The 26,322-nt window shown below is 32.8% G+C and overlaps 1 protein-coding gene across 7 annotated transcripts in view; it reads left to right on the top strand.

Annotated features, from left to right (window-relative positions):
- The first annotated feature begins 12,307 nt into the window (after nucleotides 1-12,307).
- The window catches only part of CADM2 (cell adhesion molecule 2), a 489,482-nt gene continuing 475,467 nt past the window's right edge, over nucleotides 12,308-26,322 (top strand). For all 7 annotated transcript variants that reach the window (XM_072967458.1, XM_072967476.1, XM_072967472.1 and 4 more), the window contains exon 1: nucleotides 12,308-12,480. The gene's annotated coding sequence lies outside the window, so the exon portion shown is untranslated. The remainder of the gene's footprint in view (nucleotides 12,481-26,322) is intronic.

The raw sequence follows: 26,322 nt of genomic DNA, 5'->3' as shown, positions 1-26,322 counted from the left end.
TCTTCTGAGGGTCTAGAATAAACTTGGAGATCCATTGCTCTTCAGGTCCCAGTGGATTCACATGGTCATAGTGTCCTATTTTCTGTTTAATAGGAAGGGATGCTATTGTTCACAAATTTTCAAAATGTATATCAATAAATATCTACCTATGAGTGAGATAAAAATATCTGCTCTACATTTCAACCTCCACTCCTGACCCCTCAATACAAAGACATGTTCTGTGGCTTAGGTATGTAAATAATTTGCTTTAAAATGATTCAGGAAATTATTTTACAGGATATGTCCTAAGCAGTTTTAACAAACCAAAAGTTCAATGTTAGTTTTATCATTTTTAGTTCCCTTTTAGTTCTTTTAAAACCTCTATACTCCTATACTCTTTGTTTGTATTCCTGCCAAAGGAAAGAGAAGATTCACCAATTGTAATAAATTTCATGTCTACTTCTTACCTCAAATTTTTAACTACATTATTTCAATAGACTTGATGTTATTGAGGTATAATATCTGATTCAAATGGAAATTTTACTTGAACTTTGGTACACCATACATTGTATTTCTCTACTTTGGTGATCAATATGTAATTCTCCAAGATGGAGTATGAGCAGTGAAGTGTAAGAATAATGAGCATATTCTGGATATGAAGCTCTGAAAAGAATTTTAGTGAGTGATGAAGCCTAGTTATTAAAGCTTTTTCAGTATTTATGAATGACTATGACATCCTAAAAATCTATCTCTTTCCACATGTGTATAAAATTTAGACAGATTTGAAATGTGATTTTATTTCCTTTTTTAAAACTGATTTTTTTCTTTGCTATTCTGACAAAAAAAAAATGATCACTTCAGATCAAGCTGCTAGAACTTTCTTTTTTCCTCCTCCATCTTGAACTTTTTGCTTGGAGACATTTAATGAAAAGGACAAAATGAAAAAAAAAATCCCATCTGTATGTCTCTTTGGAAATTCAGGTTTCTTGAAGATCAGGGACAGAACTCAATAGATCCCTTAACGTTTAAACTTTCTGAATATGACATGATTTGTAATGTAGAAGTAAAGACACATCAAAGTTGGCAATTCAAAAATGTGACCTATCTATTGTATTTAACTATCAGGTGAGTTCATGAGTTTCTTCCTGCTGTGTCTCTTTCCTGTCCCATTTTAGGCTGATGGAAGAATAATAGCAATGATTTTTTTTCTCTGTGTTTTTTAACAGCATAGTTTATATGAGGATACTATTAGTTTTCTCATTTAAAAAACGAAGTACAGTATCTAGATAATGCAAGTTTACAGCTCTGTACCTAAAAGAACTATAGTTACATCCAATGTTCTAATATAGAAAATAATTCTTAATCCTAAAATAGACAACTCTAGTTTGGCTGATTAAATATCTTACAGCAATATTCTCTGCTTCTTTGATTACCTAGGCTCCAACACCAGTAATATGCTTAACAAAGCATATTAGGCATAGCCATATGAGAGATTGCTTAAATTATGTTTTAAAGACTAGAGATATCTGGTTTCAAATATAATAATCATATGTAGTTGCTACCACCATTCAGCACCTGGGCATGCACTGAAATTGAGACATAAATGTTTATGATCGAAATTATAACTCATGAGTTATGAAAAATGTCAAATAACATCATATATATGTATATGACATGATTTATATATATATATAACTATATATGTGTGTGTATATTTATATAAAACTAAACAACTTTTAGTTCATAATACCTCTCTACCAACTCCAACTTTGTGTTTATTGGGTCCAAAATCATGTCACTATTTTTTATGTTACATATACCTAGATAAAGAGAGAAATCATTGGAGACTTTGTGTTTTATAGAGTTGGAAAGAAAGGTAAGAATATTTTTAAACTTAAATCTTAGCTTTGTCCTAATACATACCCTTGAAGATTATAGGCATATGTGGCTTTTCTTTGTTATTTTATACCCTTTTCCTACAGTGAGAAAACCAGTCGAATGCTTCCTATTGGTAGTCATAATTAAAGCTCCATATATTAATAATATAAGGAAAAGTTTAAGAGATCAAATGAACACAGTAATTCAGTATAACTTATACAGACTATGCCTTTGTTCACTTCTTGTAAGTTATCCAACTGCATAAAGATTACCTAAAGACCATTACAGAAGGGACAGAAAATGGAATCTTTTCTGAAAGCAGAGAATTGCTAACATATGAAGTACTTGTGTTTATTTGTTAAAGCAAGTGACACCCCATTCTCTAAAGGAGAATATATTTGATCTTCCATTCAGCAATCTTATATCCTTGTAGATAAATCTTTTTTCTGTATGAATAGATATAATTCTAAATACCGTGTGCTTGTCAGATTCATGAAGTGACTTGGAGAAGGCCTTATTTTCAAAATTATCTTGTCAATTTCATTGTGACAGTAACAGAGGCAGGTAGCAGCAGTTTTCTTCTGATTATGTTAAAATCTCATCTATTATTTAGTTTAAAGCTGACAGCATATATTAAGGCTTAATGAAGGCTTTCAGTAATTTCAGACTAAATTTATCTTCCCCAATTTTGTACGTTTTTGTCATTTGAGGGTTATAATTTGATCAAAGGTTAATTTCAGGAGGAGTTTTTCCAAATTACTTCAACATTAAATAAGTAGAGCACGAATTTTGCGGGAATATATCCATGTGAAACTATTTTTAGTAGAAATGGAATTATAAGACAGACATTGAAAAAAAGCTTTGACTTTTTTCTAGTTGAAAAATGAAGTAGTTACCATTTTTGTCCAGTCTCATCTAGCAGTCATCACATCTAGCTTGTCCTCTCTGCACCAGGGCCAGTCATTCTAATTCATAGAATATGAATAATCTTAATCTCAATAGAAAACACTAGACTTCAATGGTCTGTGAAATAGTATCAGATTAATTTCATAAAGATAAGAAGACAAATGTTTAGATGAAAAAGTTTAAAGGCTAAACATTTTGCTAATAAAAGTAATATTGAACTTAGTTCTTTCCTTTAATTATTTAACAAAAAAAAAAGTATTACTTTTCTGTAGTTTCCCTTTTCTGACAGTTTTCTCCCATTGGATGGTATCAGCTGATAGAAAATGTTTTCAGCCAGTCTGGGAAAATGTGAATTCTTAGAGCTCCGAAGAAAGAGAAATTGCTTTTACTTTACTCTCACATTCTCTCTTGGAACTAACTTAACATTTTGATCCAGCAGAGAATTGGTCTCCTGTAGCCAATACTGTGAATAACTGCCAGCTTCAATGCTTTTTTAGAATTCTCTAAATGTTATGTGGAAAACAGTGTCATAGTGCATATGTTGGGGTTAAAAACCCTCCTAGCCAGATACACAACCAAAATTTTTGTAATAACTACCCTATGTTGCTAATAAGATGTATAGTCTCCTTTTTAATGTAAAAGTGTGGTAAACCAGAATTCATAGGTTAAAAACAAACCTGAATTCTAGTAAAAAAAAATGATGAAGAATCTGGGTGCTTATAAATTTTTTTTGAGTGACACAGTTTGCCATTTGGTATATGATTGCTAAAAACTAAATTAAGATAGCAATCTTAGAATTTATAATTTGGTATGCTCTATTTATTAAAATTTTTATATCAATTATCACTTAACAGTTCAACAATGCTACTTTTATTGATTCTAAAAAATGTATTGTGTTTTATAATATTGAATACCTCAAATATTAAAAATTTAAAGATATTACCATTGATATCAAAGTTATCACTGATAACTTGTTACCATGCTACAACTGTAAACTGGACATTTACTTCAGATTTTTCTGACCAGAAAACATGACCCAAGTCCTTGAGAAGTGGCAGCTATATCAGGAAAGCTGAGCAAGCACAGCAAAACTATACAACATAAAACTTATGGGCTGCTTTTCAAAAATATTCTCTTCACCTCTTTTAAGTACTGTTTTAGTATTTTAAAGAAACTACTAACTGTGAGATAGAAGAATGTTTTCTCCAATGTGTGATGTTGTAAAACATGAAAAACATAATAGGACTGGTCAAATATATCGACACATTCTTTCATCCTAACCACAGTTTTTGTGTTTCTCTAAAAGCTGACCCTGATATAGAGACTTGTGTGCAAGTAGTTGATTTGACTAGTGATACTAGGAAGCACTGGTCATAGAATAAACAAGTGATTCTGTTAAGGGAGTGAATTAAAGTGGAGGGGTGCTCATGAACAGGTTACCACTGTGGGCATCTGGAGCTCAAGGTTGTTGGCAACACCTGGGGGAATGCATAGAATCTGGCTCAGAGTTGTCCTACCCAAGATGAAGGAAGCTGAAGGTTACTGGATGTTTCACCACCTCCCATCTGTCATTGGTTGAAGATTCTTCCTGGGGAGGGACATAAATTCCCTACCATTCTTGCCTGCACCACTGCACAGTTCAGGCCTGTGCAAGTCAGAAAAAGCTTTCACGCTTAATTTTTCGAGTTTGTAGCCAGAATGCAAAGTGTAAGGGGTCAGTGAGTGCCATGGATATATAAGCAGAGTATCCACAGCTTCTGTTAAACATGGATTAAGTTTTTGATATAGGAGTGGGAGGAGTAAAAGTAAAATCATCTTTACAGATACCTATTTAGCTTATACTATAAAACAGTGTGATAAAATTAGTGGTGGGAGTGGGTTAAAGTAGTGTAGTAATTTAAATTCAAATGTTATACATGATGGTACCTTGGTGACATGCTGTCTGTTAGAAATGTGATTGAACTGGAGTCAACAGGAAGCTGCTCAGTATTGTAAAGAATACGGAGAAGTAACAGAAAAGACTAGTCCTGAGTGGGCAGGTGTGCCATGCAGGAACGACATCTAAGGAGACCCAAAAGTTTAATTCAAATAATAGAAGTGATTAGAACTAGGTTCCATCAAACAGCATCACATACGGTCTTTAGAGTATTTCTTGGGAATCAGGCAGGAATGCTCAGTACTGTAGAAACTTTGGAAGCGAGAGAAAAGAAGAAAGAATTCAACTTCAGTTAAGAAAAGATAGCAAGTGGGTTGTGACTCAAGGTCAGAGTGAAACTTACAATGGGAGAGAAGATATGGTGTACCAGGCAATAGCACTAGTAAAATTTAAAGGAAGAAAACCTGAACCAAAGTCTCATCTTTTCAGTTAGGCTAGAATTGACTATAGTATTTAAAATCCAGAAGTTTACATGGTCTGTTTATCCACAAATGTATTACAAATGCCTAGAACTGTGTCTGACATATAGCAGGTGATCAAAAACTATTATTAGAATGGACAAATGTACTTCGATCTGTTTGTTGATCATTGTTCCTTGAGTAATGGAACACGATGAGCCAGGCAAAGAACATTTTTGGCAAGGGAGGTGGTGTTAGAGAAAATCAGAAGAGGAATTCAGCTGGACCATTCCATCCTTAGTACCAGAAAGTGACTTACTTCAAATTTCTACTGGATTTAATAAGGTCTATTTATATTCAAACTGCCTATTTGAATTACACCCTGGATAAAATGGAAGGATTTAATAGGTTTAGATTTCAGAATCTTAGAAAAAATGAGACATATCATTATTTAACACTGTCTTCAAAGAACTCACAAACTTTTTATGGATATAAAATATATTTGCATTTTCACACAATCAAATAACAATGCAAAAAAAAAACCTTGTACATTATGAAGTGGTGATGCAGAAATTCGTATGAGTTAACAAGGCAGGACCACTTGGTGTGCAATAATTATGACCTAGGAATAAAGGTAAAAAAGGAGGATGTTGGGATAATTTCAGAAACTTAAAAAAAAATTAAACCATACACTGAAATGTAAGTGGAATTTGTGATTCAAAAGAAAAAGGAAATAAAAGAGAAATAGAGGAAGGAGTTACATGGAGTTTTTTCAAAGTTGAATTTAGAAAAAAGTTTTTGAGAATTTAGTAGTTTAAAATGGGAAAAATGTATTGGTGATTTTTCTTCTGGAAATGTTCCAAGAGTGACTATGATGATTTTCTGAAAAGATTGTAAAGGAAAAATTTTGCAACTAATTGTAGATAGTCAAACAAATGTTTTCCAAGGTTATTTGTATTTTAAAATTCATGCTTTGATGATATCATGAGTGTGTTACTAGATTTCAAATGAGAAGATGACTGGAGTGGCATAAGCAGGAAAACTGGTGTGAGAACCAAGAAAGTCAGAAATAAAGGACGTAAAGTAAAAGATGATTTCTTTATTTCTAGCTCCTTCACTTATCTCTCAAAATTGCACTGAGTATCCTTCATCCTTGAAAAAAATCCAATGTTTAACATGTCATATCCAGTTAATTTGAAATGATATCACTTGTTTTGTGATACATTAAAAACAACTTTAAAATACACGAAAATTCCACAGCTGCATGCTGCAGATTTGTCGTTTTATTCATGGTATTTTTATCTGATGTGATATTTAGTGGTTACCTTTATCACTTAGGGCAGAGGCTAAAGCAGCTCTAATGGACATTTCAAAATAGACTAATTTAAATACATAGTTTTTTTATGGCTCTCTTATGCAGTAGCCTTAAAGCAAGGGAATGTTCCAACTGTCAGGAGTCTCAGTTTCATATAATCACTCAGGGATGCAGGTTTGGTCAATCTTGTCCCTCTGCCATATTACAGAATGCTGACTTCTTGTCCATGTGGTCCCATTTGGATGAAACCATTGTTCCAGCTTCTAGGAAGTAGAAAAAAAGTTAGGAAGGAAACAAGATCAAAGTGTGAAGTCCCAGATTCAGAAGCAATATACTTCACTTCTGCTTAATTCTATCAACAAAAGCTTAATTATACCTAACTTCAAAGGAAACTGGCAGCCATCTGCCCTGCTACCAATATATTGCTAACGAGAGACAGAAAACCAAATTTAGGTGGCCAATCTGTGCCAAACACCCAAAATAAAAGACAGAACATGAGGTATCAACCTACTCAAATCATCAGGGTGTTTGAATTTTTTAAAGTTACATTTCTCTAAGAGTATGTATTTTTTGGTAAACAAAGGAACATGAAAATTACCATAGTTGATTCAAGGATAATCTACTGTCATTTTCTTTCCTGGTTATAGTTTTAGTGTCTTTATGCTTTTATTGTGAAAGTTTGTTTCTGACAGAGGCAAAATGGAACTAATTAGACATTAGACATTAAACATTAGAATTATAAAGCAGTATTTTTATTAAAAAACAAGTCTCTGTAATATCTCCACTTAAGATTAATATCAGTTTGTACATAAATGAAGAAACTCCTAATCCTAATACACCAGGTCATTTTATTCTTCATACATTTTCTCTACCTTAGGGATCTAATAAAATCCAAATTTAAGTGTAGCCTTCAATCTCTAGGCAAACATAAGAGGATTCTTTAACAGACTGTATAGAACTTGATGATGGAAGCTTCAATTATTTTAAAGTAATCCAGACTTTTCTTATTTCTGGTGACATAGTTTAATGGAATGATTTATTTTTAATGATGTATTTTTATACCACAGTCTTCCACTACAACTCAAAAATTCTTTTTAACTTAATATTTACTATATGTTTTTCATTTCTCAATTGTTTGTCTATTTTGTTCATTTAGTTGCTTGCTAAAACATTTTCTTTTTAAATTACACAGAACATTTTCTTAACTATTCTCACTTGTCCTGAAGAAAATGTGTAAGATTTAGATTTTTATATACAGATGTTTATAGATAGATGGAATATACAGAAATGTAAATATAGATACTGATATCTACATAGATACAAAGACATAGAAATATAGACATGAATGCAGATGTAGATATATACAAATCTACTCTGTGTTCCTGTATCTAATTTATTATGACATTTCCACCAACATTCACAAAAATTGGGTCACATTAGAAAATATGATATATAGTTATTGAAATTATAAATCTAAAATATGAAATCTTTTAAATAATAATCTTCAATGATTACATTTAAAATGTTCATTATTCTTTTTTTTTTTTTTTGGCTTGTGCAATTTTGAGCTGATGTCATGTTATCTATGTTGGGGGAGAAATACTTACTAAAAGCCTGGCATGCCCCATGTGTTTTATATACATCTTATTTATGCTCACAAAACCTCCACATGGTACATAGTATTAATACTTCCCTCTCTTTTCTAAAAGATGGGGAAATTAAGTCTCAGATAGATTAAGGTATTTGATAATTCTACTGAGCTATCATTTGGTAGAGCATCTGACTTTAAAGTTTGGGCCTTCCTGTCACAATACATAAATTCCCTTTGTAAATTACTGCTAAATTTCCCTTTGCATATTGAGTTACTAGTTTCTTATAAAACAGTGATGGCAATTATGCATACTATCTGTCTTTCATATATGTGTAATTAATACTGTATCTATTTCATACAATCAAAACAGAATCTTCTCAATAAACTGAACAGTTAACTTGATTATTTATTTCATTGGATTTATATATTGTCAGTTATTATAATGAGGGTTAGATTTCCATTGAAAATGAATATAATTCTTTAAAATTCTGCCATTTAAAATGGAGTTTCAATAAATGACTGTATTAATTATTTTACTGAGCACAGTGAGAGATAATGAAGGAGGTAACAATCATGGCAGAAATACATTAATATTAAATATTTACCACATAACTCATTCTTATTGGACACAGCTGTCAATAAAATATGCCCTTACTGTTGACAAGTAGCTCCTGTGTTTTGCTTGTAGATTAGCTTGCAGCCCTGCTCTGTATTCTTTATCTTCATCACTGCACCAGTCCTTTAATTAGGCAGTGAAATCTTCTGCATAGTGATTAGGAAATCACAGTTAAGAAGGTATTACAAAGAGATGTTTCTGGAAGCTACTCAAAATAGCTCTATGCTTTGGAAATTCCTCCATGTATGTATCAAGGAAACATGTTCATATTTGAAAAGCAAGTGACAACAGATCTTCAGTTAATCAGATTTACCCAATTTTTAATTCTCAATCCTAAATTGTTGGGTGCAAATAGAGAAAGTCTTGAACCATGGTTGGCAAAGAATGGCAACTTCATCACTTAACCTCTAAATGAAGTGGTAAAGCACTTTTGTATTGGAATTTAAACTGATTTTAGAGTCCAAGAGTATATTTGATCCCATGCAAATAATTTTGTGACTATTTCATGCTAATAAAATTTGAAAATATACATTAGAAAATTGAGAAACTGATCTATTTGCATAATTCTCCCATTACCAGCATTTTAAATTATAATATTTTGTAAAAAGTACTGATTTCAGAATCAAAATTTATGATTTCAGAATTCAAAACTATAACTGACCAAGGTAAATATGACTTAATATTATCTAAAAGACTATAGGATTTATGAGACAAGTCATATTTACAGATCATTTTATCACTGTGGAAAAATTATTTTTTGTTAATACAACATGTAACATTCAAGTGTAACATTCAAAGTTATTACTATTACACAAAACCAAGGTAAGAAAAATACTGATACTATGAGAAATAATTTTAAGACATAAAAATTCAATGAAATTGGCAAGGAAAGCTGATACGCTCCTAGAACGCTAATTAGCATCTTTGAATTTTTTCACCATTTTATGCATTAGAGAGGGTTGATTTTTTCTAAGTCCCCTTTTCTGTGATTTGGATGAGCTTTTAGTGATGGCAAAGATGATGAAAGGTAGATCATGCTGTGGGGATGAAGATATTAATATAATTTTGTTAACAAACAGATCAATGTAGACTATGATAAAAAATAATATGGAAAATACTTTGGAAAATTAAACATGCTGCAATCAGTATCATCATATATTTTAAAGTGGTTCAAATAATATTATTTGACAAGATTTTATGTGGAAAAGGAGTACAAATTAGCTTTTTTTTTTTTTTACCAGTGTAGAATTATTTTAATCTAATTCCAGTTTTTCCTATAAGGACCAAACTATTTTTTGGTGAATAAAATTTTATCTTGTAGCTAGTCACCTTCTGAAGACAGTTCTAGATCTTTAAGTCACAGATAACTCCCTGGGGAAGATTACAGACTTTCTCTTTCCTATCATTTTTTTTCTCTGGTTCAATTTTGGAGTGCGTATTCTTTCCTACTAGGCAGTGAAGGGTAGTTCTTAAGTGTAGAAGCTGTGGATCCAAACTTCCTGGATAGAAATCTGAGCTTCTACCACTTGGACAAACTCTGTTACATCCTTGTGCCCAAAATTTCTCATCTAAGAGATAAAAATAATAATCTGTGTGCCTCATTGGGGTGTACTGATGAAATGAATTGATGTAGACTAAGTTCTTGAAACAGTGCCTGGCAAATGGTGGGCACTTAGAGTATTGCTTTTAGGCCAGCAGAGCTAACTAATGTGTGCATTAGTTCACTTTCCTGATCTATTTTTCATAGTTGGATCATCTCCCCACAATCGAATGAAAAATAAAAAAAGAAATTGGAGACCACATAGCAGGTCAAAATTCAGTTTCAGCATCTATGATATGTATGTATTGCAGTATTCTACTCAGTCCTACACCTTGTCTCAATTCAGGACCCCTCATGTTCACCTTTTCCAGAGTAAAGCCCACCAGTTTTTACATGGGCGAAATGGGAGGGGGGCATTTGTTGGTGTCCTGAACAGACAATAAACCCGTTGCATTCCCACTTCCCTTTGTAATGGTGAAGATGCCGAAGTTTGGGGGACATTTTGCTGTGTAAATCAGTTTGGTTTTCAACTTTACAAACTACTAGTTTAGGATTCTGTTTCTTCCAAACATCTGATAGGCAACATACCTATTTGTTCCTCTGTTTTTCAGCTTACAAATGTCTCTCCTTCTCTCCTCTTCTTCCCTCACTTCTCTCTTCTATTTCCCTGGATTATATATGCTTTTTTTTGAACATTATTTACCTTTCTTATAGGGCTTGAGGAGGGAGTAAAATGTAAAAAGTATGTAAAAAAACATTTTGATCTCAGAGCCTAGAAAATACTCTTCAAAATGTTTAATTTTTTAAAAAAATTTAAAATAATTGAGGATATTTAATGAGGGACTGAAGGTTGTTTCCTGAAAAACTCTGTTGATATTTTGCCAAATTTTCCAGCTCCTTGAAGGGTGAGCATTGCTTGAAAATATAGGTACAGACTCCTGCATCTTTTTCAGGCAACCATTTAGCCTAAACAGAGGTTTACATGAGGTCCTGATGATGGAGATGTTTGAGAGCCACTGAGTCACACATACTCTTTATCTTTCCTTTGCATCAGGGTTTAATCATCTTGCTTCTAGACTGTAAGAGTAATCGAATAGTTTAAAATATGGAGAGACAGATTTTATTTTCTTTGTTCCTTTTAGGCCACTTAAGCCAGGTTGACATTTCTTAGAGTTAGAATTTCCATATAATTTCAATTAAATGTGGAGGAAGCAATTTCTATTTCAAGACTTAACCTCGTGTTATAATTCATTTTGTGAGGATGTTCCCAAATTGTAAAGTAAGGAGAGCGGGTAAGTTAGTGGAGAGGATATGCTGCTAGTTTTCATAATTTGTGTTAATACACATTCAAATTTCTCTGATATTTTTGGTTAAGGCCAAGTTTAAATAAGTTTTAACTTAACTGTATGAGTTTTGCTTTGTTTTGTTTCAAACCAGGGAGGAAAAGAAGAAATAAAAATATAAAGCATCACATATTTCCAGCTCTACCCCCAGTTTTTCTTTTATTTGCCAAGTAAGAGTCACCGGAATTATGTTGAATGGAGACAGCTAGTGAGTTTCCATTTCTGTTAAAGAACTGGAAACGGAAAAGTGGCAGAGGACCAACGACTAGGGAGAATAATGGATTACGGAGGCCAAGAAAGAAAGACCATTATCAAGCAGTCACAAACTCTGAGTTCTGATTCAGCACTGCCTCGAAACTGGAGCTCTCAAACATTTTGTCCAACCTCTTTTAGCCACAGTTCTCTTACTTATGAAATAACATTAAATATAATTCCCTCCTTGCATTCCTTAAGTATCGTTGCAAAGAGCAGGAGTTTTCATTAATGAAAGTAATGAAAACTTGAGTGATGACACATAATATTCAAAGTTATTTTTATACCTTCATCCTTATTAGTCGGAATTCTTCAGAGAAACGGGAGAAACAGTAATTACGTAAAGAGAGGCAGGGCGAGGTGGGGTGGGGGCAGGGCGTTGATTAGGGTTTGCTTGGGCCAAACTCCGTAGCAAGGCGTCTGGAATTGGAGGCGCCGGATAGCTGGGCACCAGGTGTGTCTCATCCCAGGATTCCCGCGCCGCCCCGCGAGAACGCCTGAGATACCGCGAGATTACGTTGCTTTTGGGAACAGTGGATTGAGAAAGCGGAGAAAGAGTGGAGACGGAAGGGCGGAGGTATATTTAAAGTTATTTCTACGTGAGGTTGCAGAAGTTTGGTAAATTCAGATTCAGCTTGGTCAGCTGGGAGGCTGGAAACTCAGGGAAGAGCGGCAGCTGAAGTCTGAAAGCTGTTTGCTGGCAGAAGTTCGTCTTGCTCACAGGAGGTCAGTCTTTGCTCTGTTAAGGCCTTCAACTGTTTTTTTGTTTGTTTTTTTAACGAGGCCCGTCCACATTACTGGGGGTCGTCCCTTTTACTCATAGTTGTCCACATTGCTGGGGGTCATCTCTTTTACTCACAGTCCACCAGTTTAAATGTTGAACTTATTCAGAAAAACACCTTAACAGAAAGCTTTGAGAACAATGACCAAATATCTGGGCGCCATGGCCCAGCGGTTTTGGCACACGGGTTGTCAATCACGTCACTTCACTGGATGATTAAAGTAGTCCTATGAATATTTCAAATATTTACTTCATATTTCAAGTTGGAAACTTGCACCTTCAAAGTAGAAGTATCAGGATCTAGAGTATAATTTATAATAATAGCGACAGCCTGGCATTAAAAATGTGTGTTTGTGTGGGTGTGTGTGAGCTGATATCCACTTAGAGGGCTGTTGTGCAGATTTGAAGAGTGGGTCTATGTAAAGCACTTGACACAGCTAGCAAGTTTGAAGGACTCTATGTTATAAATTAGTTGTATCTTAAAAACGACTTAGTCGACATGGGCCAGGCCTGTAAATGTTAGCCTGCTTCCTGGCCAACAGAGAAGCTCCATGCGTTGATAATCTTTCTAAGCTGCAGACTCAACGTCTTTGCAGCTCAAGGAACGAGTTCACAGGTGTAGCTCCAGGCGACATAACAGTTACACCTGGCAGGCACACACCTACAGAACTCTCCAATCTAGCTTGATACTGAGAAAATAAATTTCTTTGGGAAGAGTAACAAAGAGAAAGCCAGGGAGGTTCTGGTAAATACGTAGGGTGTTTTTACCCTCCTGCGGGTTTGTTTTTCAGGTGTTTATTTGGCAGTGTAAGAGTTAGGCAAACGTACAGATTATTTTCAGATGATTTTAATACTGGACTAGTAAGTATAGAACTCAGAGAAAGTTGAATTTAGGTATTCAGACCTTTTCAATTGAGATTTGCTTCAATTAATCTGATTGCAGTACGAAGAAACAAATGTGTGCTTAGGCATTGCCCGGCTTTTGGCTAATGTGAACCTGGCCAGTATCTATCCTTTTCAGCTCTGTTAATTTTACCAATTGGTATATTGCATTATGCTAAATTTTATGTTGAACAATATGATATTCAGTTCTTGCAATAATGTTAAATTATAAATAATCATTGTAATGAGAAGAGATTTTAAAGACTTTCATCTTTTCTCTTTCCTCCTTTGTATTGAGGACCCACATAGCGTCTACATTTATCTGATTTGGTTATATTCTTACAATGTAATCATTTCTTATGTGTCTAAATAGGTAGTAGTTTTTGCTAAGCTGTCATGGATTTTATGTAATAATGCATTGGAGTCTAAGGACTATGTCAGTCTGTAAATACAGACCTACCTAATTATGAATATTTTGCAGCAAAAGAATATGCTTATTTAATTATTTAAACTGCTCAGATTTTAAAAAAAATTTAACTTCTAAAATTAATGGAAATTTAAATCTATGAAAGAAATTTTAAGGACCAGGCACTGTTTCTAGTTGTTTTAATTTTCTAAATGGATTATTATTATTATTTCATTATTTTGATTAAAATCAGTTGAAAGCATTTATTATTTTGCAGAGCTAGAAATATTCAAAATATTCAGATTAGAATGTCTGTTACATTAATTGTACACAGGTACTTAGAAAGGGAAAAAAATAACAGAAAACTGAGTTCCTGCCTATCATCTAAATAAGACAGAATAATGAATCACTGAAGGAGAATTGTCTGCGGGTTGTCTTTATTTCAATCTAATTATACACTGTCTCAGATGATTCACCAATCTATTGAGATATCTGTTTTTTTCAAAAAGAGATTTGCCTCAGAAGACCTGACATACTGAAAAATAAATTGCATCTGTTGGGTAAAGTTGTATCAGTATGTTGATGCACAAAGTTTTGAGAACTGTTATAAAGAGTGAGCTTCTTCATAAAACTTAATAAAATGGGGAAGAGACAAGTAGAACAATTTGAACTTTTATTCTAGCCTTACAATTACATGTAAACATTTTTCAGTATTAAGCTATTTGTATATGCTTAAGAATTTTCTCCTCCATCTTTTTTTAATAATATACATTTTGAAGAAAATATTTCTTCACTTAAAAAGTAATATTAAAAAAAATAAAGGAAGTTTTCAGGGAATAGTATAGAAATGTCAAATTGAAGAGGGTAGATGAATAAACTCAGCTTGTTTTGCTTCTTGTTCACTCTTTGAGATTTTTTCATGTTGCATACGCGTTATCTATTGCAGTGCAAGATCAACGATTTGCCAGTGCGCTACAGAGCTGAGAAAAGCAGATTGTGCAAACTACTCAACCTGTTAAAATCTATCCTTTCATTTTTAATAATCAATTGCCATGCACAGAGTAAACTATTATTCTTAATACTTAGCTTGCAAAATAATTTAGAGACGCAGGAGCAGAATCTACTTTAAAACTCTGTATCCTTAAAAAGTACACTATGCTAGTTTTGTCCATCTACTCACCTATCTATGAACATGACAGTAAAACCTTGGGAGTTTGGATATACTTTTGTAAAAGCAAAGATTATGGACACATTCACCCACCCATCTATTATGGGGGCAGTTAAAACATTCCTGAGAGATAATCATTTCCTCTCTATTTCAGTATTCATCATGACATATAGGAAACCTCTTTGATGGCATTCTATTTTCAGCTCACATGATTTGCAGCATGTTAACATTGGGCAGCAGATTAGTACCGTGATTAGTTAAAATTTTGCCTGAAGACATAACCATTAGGTATATGTTTTCCAAACTTCAAGAGACAAGAATACCATACGGTCAAAAAGTCATCTGTTTCTTTTCTCTTACTCTTACTGACTAAAAAAACTTTAAAAGTTCACTTTTCAATGGTTAAGTGATCTCATCCTTTTTTAAAAAAAATATACCAGTATTAGTTATTTATAGAAAATTCTCTATTAATAGTCCTTTACTTTAACACCTGGCTTTTCAACATCCTTATATATCCAAAGAAGGGAGAGATTTAAGCAGAAGGTGAATATAAGGAAAAAAGAAGAATGTGTTAAAATTTTTAGTAGTGGTTCTAAATACTCTGTGAACTGTAACTAAAGGTAGTTTAGAGTTTATATAGCACCTTTTATAGATTATAGAAGAGTAGATTAGATCCTCTTCTCATGTATATATTATTTTCTGTGTTCTCATGGAGCTTACATTTAGAAGAGAAGAAAAAACTAAGGAACAAGGTGATGTACAGTGTTAAGTGTTATGATGATAAAAGAGTAGAGTGAGCTAAAATGATTGAGGTCAACATTTTCTGAAGCATTTATCTTTCTCTAACAATTCTTTTAATGATATCTTCTGGGTTATCTAGATATTGTACTGGACCATCCTCTTGCCTTCTGCAAGGATAATGAAGGAACCCTGGGCTATGAGTACAATGAACAGGTCAGATAGTCTTGAACCCTGAATAATTTAATAGCAGCTCCATCTGGCTCTGTCCCTTAAATCACTCCAGTTACTAGCGAAGTATTAAAATTCTTAGCTATTTTAAGGTTTTATTTATTTTAAAAACATGGTTGGAAAACTATTAACAGGCTACCATAATTCAAAATAAGAGTTATTGTGAAATATTAAATTGAACCGTAATATGGTCTTTCTAATAAGGCTTTAATATCTTCTTTAATTATGTAACAATTTGAAATGAAAGCTGTAGATAGTATGATTAGTTTAGAATCATTTCCTGACCATGGAGACCTTTCATAAATTAGTTTTTTATAAAACTGTTTTCACGAATTTGATAAGGCTTTTCCACAGCATGTTATATATAACAGTCTAAAGGCAAATGTTAATATAAAGTTTTCTGTTTTGAAATCTATTTACTAAATGTGAAATATTCGTAATGATGTTGAAAATTGAGATTATTCAACAACAACAGTGATGTGTTAGGGAACATGAAACACTTTTGGCTTACCTTATAAGAGAATTGAGTCCTTGTTATCAGTGATTTTATTTTTAAATCTGAGTCATTGTATACATCTATAATATGTCTGAAAATATAAATGTGGTAATATAGTGATTGAACAAGGTGCTTTGAGTGATAAAGAAGTTTTGTTGGATTAAGTGGCAATGAGATTTGGCTCTTCATTTCACCTTCACAATTGGTTGGAAGAATTGACCAGAAAATGAAACAAACAAACAAAAAATGGAAACTTACCATTTCCTAGGGTAGGAAGCAACCTAGGGAATTTGATTATTGCAGAAATAAGTTTAATAAGGGATAAGCTGTATAATGTTTTATTGAAATGGAACTCTTTCCTTGACCTAATAATGTCTTGAGACTTCATTGAAATCTGGTGAATTGTAAAGCTAAAGAAGCAGGGTGGAGGGGAGGCAGGAGATGGATAAAAAGGAGCCATTGGACATGGCCAAGGAGACACTGGCAGTAGGATGTAGTGTATTGTTGTTATTGAAGCTATTACACACTTGCAGTGTGCTCAGCCTTATGCCATGTTTTTCATAGGCATTTATCTCTTACTTCTTGGACCACATATATAAAATATGAAGTATTTTAACTATTGCACTGTGAAAAGGTAGCTGTTGGTTGGGGAAACTCCCATCTAGAGTCCAAGCATCAAGAGAAGTTTCATGTAAGTGGAGTGATACAGGGGAACTGAACTGCTATGACATGCCATCCTCTATTAACTGCTCCATATAATGTTATTACATCAAATCCTGGCAACAGTCTTTCTAAGGTGATATTGGCTCTGAGGTGATTTTACAGATGAGAAAAATAATAGACCCAAAGAGGTGAAATAACTTCCCTTAGGTCACATAGCAAGATAGTACTGGAGCAGGTATTCTAATCCAAATTTGGCTGCTCTACAAACCCGTGTAATTTCCTCACACCTCAATGTATCCTCACCACAGCTTTCCCCTTAGATTGACCTCTGATGTCATTTATCTGAAATGCTGAGTTTCTAAATTATACTTCAGTCTAAGGCTCATACTTGTCAAGGCTCTCTCTATGGTAGATCTGTCCTAATTACTAATCTGAGTGGCACGGTATTAGGGAGTAACTTACTAAAGCAAACTTTACTGTCAATCTCGACTCCTAAACTTTGGTTAAAAGATGATTTCTTTTACTTCAAATTCTCAAATTTCTGATCAAAGTACAGTTAAATTTAGGATGTAAACAATGATTAAGTTGTCGAGTTACTTGATTTGGAGTCTTGCTATTTTCGGTTTATTATGTAACTTTTTGGTTTGGAGGTACATCATTTTAGAGAATATTTATATATTTTATTCTAATTTAAAAACTCTGCATAGAAAGTAGAGCATTCAAAGATAGTCCTAATATGAGTTCATGGATTTGAGCGAAAAGTAATTTTACCACTTTGATAGTAGAGGCAACCAAACTGCTAAGATTAATAGATAAAGTTATTTTGGTCATTGTTTCTACCACTGGATCTTTCCAACTTTCATTGCATTTGTCAAAAAGAAAATTTAATTACATTATTTTTTACCCAATCCTCCACATCATGTAATGTATGCTGCATCCGGTGCAGAAACTCATGACCAAGTCGTTCTGTCTTTGGAGAGAAGGATAATGATATAGGCAATTTACTATAGGTTATTCACTTCATATCCTCAGTTATATGATGGACAAGATATACAGTAGCAGCCTTTTAGGACACAGGAATAAATTTTTTTAAAAAGCAAAGAAGTCTAACATCGCTTGTATTGTTGTATTTTTATTTTTTCTCAAAGTATTTATATCAGCAGTGCTCTCCTTTATTTGTGGTAAGAATACATTTTTTTCCTCATAAAGTATAAGTGCACTTTTCTCGCTCAGTACAATTGGAGTCTGAACTTGGTTCATCTTTCATCTTAAGCTCTAAGGCCTGTATTTGCATACAAGAGGAGGTAGCAAAATAGAAACAAATGTAGCTATGTTTTTTTTCTCAGTTTACTCTTTCTTTGCAAATTTTAAATATATAAACAATATTTTTAATGTCTCATACATATATATAGCATATATGTATATAATGGTTATGTTATATTTTTATGTTTTGTGTTTGACGTAGAATCGAGCCACAGTGTTTAGTATTTATATGTGTGATCAAAATAACTCAAAGTACATACTTAAGTGGTTAATTTATCACCAGTGATCTAGTTAGGTACTCCCATATTGACAGACAAGTAAATTCTTCTTTTATTCATATTGCTTAAGCCTCTTCTGTGAATTCTGCAAGAGTGAATATATTCTTATTTAAATGAACAACTTTCTTAGTTGGATATAATCTCCTAACAGCATGACTATTAAGATGGTGAATAAAAATGTTGGAACCATTTCATTAACAAGTCAGAAAGGGCACTTTTATTTGTTTCCAACTTGGTAAAGCTTTTGTGACTTCCACCCATAAACATGGGAGGTAGGGGGTAAGAAGGTTTTGCTCTATAATAATAAAGAGAATTACCACTGAGATTTTAGGGGGGAAAGATTTAATATCCCTTAGCACAAAGTCAGTTTGTTTCAAGTGTATTTAAATTCTTGTGCTAGGATTTCTGTCAGCACAAGATAACAATCAAAGTGAAACTTTCTTCTTTCAGATATTCAGAAGAACTTATTTTTTTCTTTCCTACTCTTAAAATATAAATACCCTGATGAACACTCTATTGATGTTATTAGTGTTCTTTGTGCATTGGGTAGAAAGTGGTACCTCAAAAGAAATCAGAAAGAATTGAAAATGCAAAACAATAAACACAGATCAGTGAAACTATGTGTGCTGTTCTCCTTCCTGCTGGGCAATTTCGTGTGTTACAGATGTAAAAGGGGAAAGTGTACAAGATGATTTGACTTACTCGAATACATATTAGAAAAAAAGACTTCATTTTTGTAAATGTTTATTGAAATTCAAAATATTTCTTTTATTCTTAGTGCACAGTTAATATTCTCTATGCTGATTTACTGAGTCTGTAACTCTTCTCTGTGGATATGGGAAATTCTCTGTGGCATCCCCACTACTCAGAAGAAAGCACAATAACCCTGCCTTTCTCCTGAAGAGAAAAACGGAAGTCAATTAGTTAAGAGTTTCAAGTCTAAGTTTAATGAAACATCTTGGGTTTATTTTGGTTACAGTCATATTTCTGGGAGGTCTGAATATTCCATAATAGTTTTGGGGAATTTTTCAGAGACTTCCAAAAATAGTGGAACAATTAAAACCATTTCTTAGTTTAAGTTAATCTTGAAGGCCTTGCTCTACTTAACAATCTCCTTGACCTTCTCCCCTTGATTGCAATGCGTAATTTTATATTTGAAAAGCATATTACTGTACTGGACATGTGCCTAGAGTAAGGCAACCTACAGCTGTGAGGTATTTATATATTATAGATCTGTTTAAACAAGTTGTGTGTGAGGTTTAGCTTGATATTTTTCAAAGAGAATTTAGCGCATTTTTGTTGATGGTTCATAATAAAAGAAAGGATCCCATCTTGGATTAACACTCATGAGACTATTATTATGTAAGGGGTATTATAAACTAGAGAGCACATTTCCAATTCTTATACTCTATAGCTTTTAATGTAGAAAACATGCATACTTTGTATGAAACAGTAATGTAAGTGGAAATATTCAATTTTTAAATTTTGATATTTAAATTTAATTTTTATTTGAAAATAATGTTAAAGATATATTGAGACAACTTATGTATGTCCTAGCAAGTTTTTAGAAGTATTTTACGGATACATAAATATTTTAGGAAATTACAATTGTTACATCATTCCCTTGACTTCACTGTTAGAATCTAAACACAAACATATTCACTCAGTCTTGACTAACAAGCAGTTATAAAACTGCCCTTTCTGCATTCCCTTAAACATGATTTGCCCTGAAGGTGATAGAGCATAGTATTTTTTTAAACTCATGTTTATGTTTTATCAATTTTGATAAAATGTGTATAATATAAAATTTGCCACTTTAACCAGTTTAAGAGTAAAATGTAGTCTTTAAATGCATTTATAATGTGCAACCATCACTATTTATTTCCAAAGCTTTTTTATCACCCTAAACAAAAAATCTCTACTCATTAAATAGTCCCATAGTAAGATTTAAAATATATTTTTTGAATTTGTAAAATGTAATTGTATATAGTTTTAAGTATATAGAAATAATTATTTCTTCTTTGCTTTTTCATATGTATATGTATGTACATGTATATAGATATATGTATGTGTGCATATATATACCAAGAAACAAATTTTTTATCCAAGTTGATCATATAGTGTAAACAGTTTTTTACCCACATGTTGATCATATAGTGTATCAGTGATGTACATATTTTTAAGTACATCAGACATAGACACACATTATAAATTGATTCTGATTTCATATGTACATTTTAATATGCTCAACTTGTATATACATAGTACTGGCATATAGTTGTGTGTGTATGTATATATATGCACACACTATGTATGTATAATGTGTATATTTTATATAGATGGTCCCCAACTTATAATGTTTCGACTCAAGATTTTTCTTTCCTTTCTTTAAATAGGTCTTTTTAAATTGAAGTATAGTTAGTTCACAGTGCTGTGTTAATTTCTGGTGTACAGCATAGTGAGTCAGTTATGCACATATATATATGTATATATTTCTTTTCATACTCTTTTTCTTTATAGGCCATTACACGGTATTGAACATAGTTCCCTGTGCTATACAGTAGGGCTTTGTTGTTTGTCTGTTTTGTATATAGTAGTTAGTATCTGCAAATCCTGAACTCCCAATTTATCCTCCCACCCTCTTTTCCCCAGTAACCCCAATGTTCATAGCAGCAGTATTTACAGTAGCCAAGATACAGAAGCAACCTACATGTCCATTGTCACATGATTGGATAAAGAAGTTGTAGTATATATATATATATACACACACACATACATACACATGTACAATGGAATAGTACTCGGCCATAAAAAAGAATAAAATAATGCCATTTGTAGCAGCATGGATGGACCTGAAAATCGTCATACTAAGTCTTACTTAACGTCTGAGTAAGCCAGAAAGAAAAAGAAAAACATCATGTATCATTTGTATTTGTTATATTAAATAACTCAAATGAACTTATTTACAGAACAGAAACAGATTCAGACATAGAAAATCAACAAGATTTTTCAACTTTACAATGGCATGAAAGCGATAAACATTTAGTGGAAACTCTACTTTGGATTTTTATCTTTTCCTGGACTAGTGATAACTGGCACAATACTCTCTCTTGATGCTGAGCCATGGCTCCAGCCAGCTATGTAATCACAAGGTGGGAAACCAGTACACTTACAACCAATCTGTTTTTCATTTTCAGTACCGTATTCAATTAACTATAGGAGATATTCAACACTTCATTATAAAGTAGGCTTTGTGTTAGATGATTTTGCCCAACTATGAGCAAATACAAGTTTTCTGAGTGTGTTTAAGGTAAGCTAGGCTAAGCTATGATTTTCAAGACATTAGATTATTAAATACATTTTTTGCTTGTAACATTTTAAACTTACAGTGGGTTTATCAGGGTACAACCTTATTGTAAGCCAGGAAAGATATGTATATATGACCATGTCTGATGTCATATTCTGATATATATAAAATAGAATGAAATTTCTGTAATGTTAAATAACTTTGAAGAAGGAATAATATACCCTGCTCGAAACGAATGATATTCTTACATTTACACAAATGGTATTTTTACTTTAAAAGTCTCCCCTAATTGCTATTTTGTAACTTTGTAAGAAAAGTTACCATTATCTCTTGGCCTTTTCTCTTTTTAAAAATTCTAAGGTATATAATTTCCTAAGAATGAGCTACTAAATTTGTCTACTTCCTTATTGTTAGGTCCTCCTATTTTTGTTTTGAACAATTCAGTATCCTGAGTTTTTTCTTCCCTCTTCCATTAAAATGTCTGCTCTGAAAATACCTGAGTTTCTTCTCCAGTGGTCTGTAGTAGCTTGGAAGCAAATCCAGTGTATATATAAGATACAGATTTTCTCTGTGCAGTTACAACTTTATTTTAACAAAGAGAACCAGGCTACAAAGTTCTGCTTTCCTGGAGGTGTTTGAGCAAGGTACTTTAAGTTGGTTATTAGATACTAGTGTGCAGCTCAAAATGCTTCTAAGGAGGCACTGAAGCTCTCTTGATGTTTGTGCCTCTTATGCTCAGTATTAAACCCTGTCATCCCTTTCCCTAAGTTGAAGGCCTTCTGCTTTATGTGTAAAACTAATGGTATGTTTTTCTTAGAATTATATAAACCTTAACAGAAAGTATTTGATAAAGGAAAAGTGTCAACACCCCTTTCCTAGAACCCAGAAACCTTTCCCAGAAACCAGCCCTCTTACCAAATCAAATTCTACAACCTTCCTTATTTTTTATTTTAATTTGTATTTATGAAATGCCATCAGATACATTCATGCTGATGAGATTTTTCTATTTGAGGGGGTCTGATAATATGACTAATAACTACCTTTCCTTTTAACCTCCATGTTTGTAGTCAAATAAAACTTCTGCTTCTCACTACAATACCTTAAAACCATACACATCTCTGCCTCCTATCACTGACCTTGTCAGCATTAGGACAAGTTAAATTTCAGATCTTAAAAATGCAACTTCTATAAATTACTCTTACATTCTTTATCCTTAATTCTTCATTGGCCTCATAGATACTCTGTGAAACTATTTTTAGAGACTCAAATTTAATCTAACAGTCATCCATCTCCCACAGTCGTACAGTCATATGACAGACTTCATATTTTTGACTCATATTTTACTGAAAGTCATTTGTTGCCATTTGCCAATATAGTATAGCAATTATTGTATATACTTGAGTACTCAGAGATCCTTATCAGTACAGTAACACTTAAAGAATAAAAAGAAAAAAAGTAACATCTTTTTAAAACCTGTATAGCAATCCAGAATAATTTAATAGATTATAATTTACATTTTTCAAAATACAATATAAGATTAATAATTCGTATGTGTATGTTTATGCTCCTAATTAACAATAAGATAAGCCTTGACACCCAGTAAATATTTAGAATCTATGTTGAGCACCATCACAGGTATAGAAACACAAAAAGGAATCAGGCATATCAGGTACCCATGTCACTTATATTCAGCTGTGCAAATTGCCAAGAGTCACATATTTTAAAAATTAAAACTATTATCCCATATTTTGAGAATAAATTACTATGCACTTGAAAAAAAGACATTCTGACTCTATAACCCTTTGCACTTGCCACTATATATAAATTCATGTTTGAAAATCAGCCCAAGCCCAAAGCATAGTTAACTTCTTTCCTTCGTGGTTCACTGCACCTATTCAGACATAGGCTTCAAATTATTCCTTAAAGAACCCCAGCAGGTGATTGATAACTGGAAAAAGAACCATATCCATAGAAATAAATCAAACACATCAACATCCTGCATGTGTGGTAGCCCACAGTTGTTTGAGCAGCTATGTGTAGCAGCGGCATCTATTTCATTGAGGCGCTAGAATTCAAATTGGCCATCAGCAAAATCAGGATTAATTGCCTATAAACTACCCTCTTGTCAACGTAATTATATTTTACTAACGTGAAAAGTAACCATTTATTGCATTATATAAAACCTATAAATTAAAAAGCTCTCTGATTCACTTTTTTCCCTCTTCTCTAAGAGTTCTTAGAAGAAGAAGAAATGAAAGGTTTTACCCCAGGAGGCATGTTTAACTCTGTGCCTATGGGTAATTCATTGGAAATTCTGTGATGTTTATGGAAAAAGATGATGAGTATGTGGTAATACAAAATCTCATAATGTACTGTTTCAGAATTCAAAGGCTCTGCTAACATCAGGAACAGTGTTTTACATTCAGTAGAATTCATATTTAAAGTTAATGATGACCTTCAAAACTTGCTCTTACTTATTGCTGCTGAGTTAAGAACAGAATAGCAGAGTAGAAAATGGTGACATCAGGGTCACAGCAGGTAACTTAGGCACATTTAAAGTAAAACTCATTTGCTCCTCAGTGAAACATATGATTTATAATTTTTTATATTGCAAATTATTTAAATGATCTAGACATTAAATGCTATCTTCAGAAAATCGTTTCTCAAAAATATTATTCTTTCATCTGTAAGAATTATCGTGAAAATGAATGCCATCTTAATTTTTATAGTTTGTGTAATTTACATTGCATAGGTATGCATTTTTATAGGAAATTATGGAGGGGGCAATAATAAGAAATGGAAAGTTTTTTGAGCAATAATGGAATACTTATATAAAGTTATATTGTCTGTTATAATCTTATATACATAAATATGTTTGATTTCCACATTGAAAAGTGTTATAATAGCTTAAGAAAAAAAGATTGTTAATTAATCTAGTTTAGGCATAAATGCCTAACTAGATAAAGTCTAAATTTTATTTCCACTTTTGTTTTAAATAGTTGGAAAATTCTAACTGTTATTGAGGAAAAGCTCTTTTCTTCTCATTCTCTATTTTGTAATATCAAACTGTATCCTACTAGTTGACTACAGAATAGCAAATGCTTTTCAGTAGATTCTATTAAAAAGATTTCCAGCAGGTTTGATTATCCTTCAGATGTATATGTACTATAGCGAGGCCAATTGGAATGCATATATTTTAAAGTTACTTTATGGTAGAAGACTCTCAGTAGGCAGAGGAAACTATGTCTGATTCTAAGTAGCTTACTGAATCCTGAAAGAATAGAAACTAACAAATGCCAGTCTCAAACATGATTTTCTGTGGTATGTGTCAAATCCAAAGGAATGTAAGATAAAAACATTATCCTTAAGTTTTTTTCCCCCTCCTTTGGAAATAGAATACAAGTAGTTTTAGTTAAAAATTCATAGTGGAGCACCCCTTCTACTTCATTGAATGAATGTTCCTTGAGGCCAGGAAAATGATCTGTAACTGACTTACAGAGCTGAAAATCTCTTCTGAAATACCAAACCTTTTGGCCTCAATCTTTTTCCATTTCTCCAACTCTTACCTTAATTTCTTCTTAATACAGTGTTAGTAGTCAATGCTAACACCACGATGGGCTTCCCAAAATACTCTGATCCTTCTAGCATGCCTGAGCTGTGTTTGAACAAGTCCGTGTACATCATGGGAATGAACAAAAGAAAAACCTATCAGGGAACTGAGGCATTGAATGCCTAACAAAAACTATCTGACAAACGACACCTTTTTCTTTTCTTCCATCATCAATGGTAAGGTGTAATTTCCCATCAGTCTCTTAGTTACTGTAAAATTTTACTGCTTTTGTCCCTCCAAATGACACACCCCATTTTGCACTGAATAGAGCATCTCTTTAATTTTACCTATTTTATTTGCATTTATTTTAGGAAGATATTATCCAGAATCTCATCAGTATAAACATTTTAAAAAACTTTATACATCAGTAATAGAACAATTATAGAAAGTTATCTACAAGTAATAAAAATGTGATTTGCTGTATTTTTATGATGCAGAATCCTTTCTTCTGTTAAAGATGTTAAAAATTACACACACAGTAGTGAAGGTAAGGTTGAATCTACTAACGCTGAGGGTCTCTCAGGTTTTCCCTGTTCAAATGTATGAATAGATGGTAGATGAGGAAAAGAAATTCAGGTAAAAGTTAAATTAGTTTTTCCAATCAAAGTACTTTTATTTCACAAGGAATAAAACAAGGTAAAGGCAATTTTTATTTATATTAAATATTTTATATTAAGATTATATAGTTGGCATGTCTTTAGGACAGGTACTGAAACATCTTCAAACATACTACATGTAGTAGCTA

The sequence above is a fragment of the Vicugna pacos genome, chromosome 1, assembly GCF_048564905.1.
Source record: "Vicugna pacos chromosome 1, VicPac4, whole genome shotgun sequence".
NCBI classification, from domain to species: Eukaryota; Metazoa; Chordata; class Mammalia; order Artiodactyla; family Camelidae; genus Vicugna; species Vicugna pacos.
The sequence above is the reverse complement of the archived record's forward strand: the minus strand, read 5'-3'. Positions and strand labels throughout refer to the sequence as shown.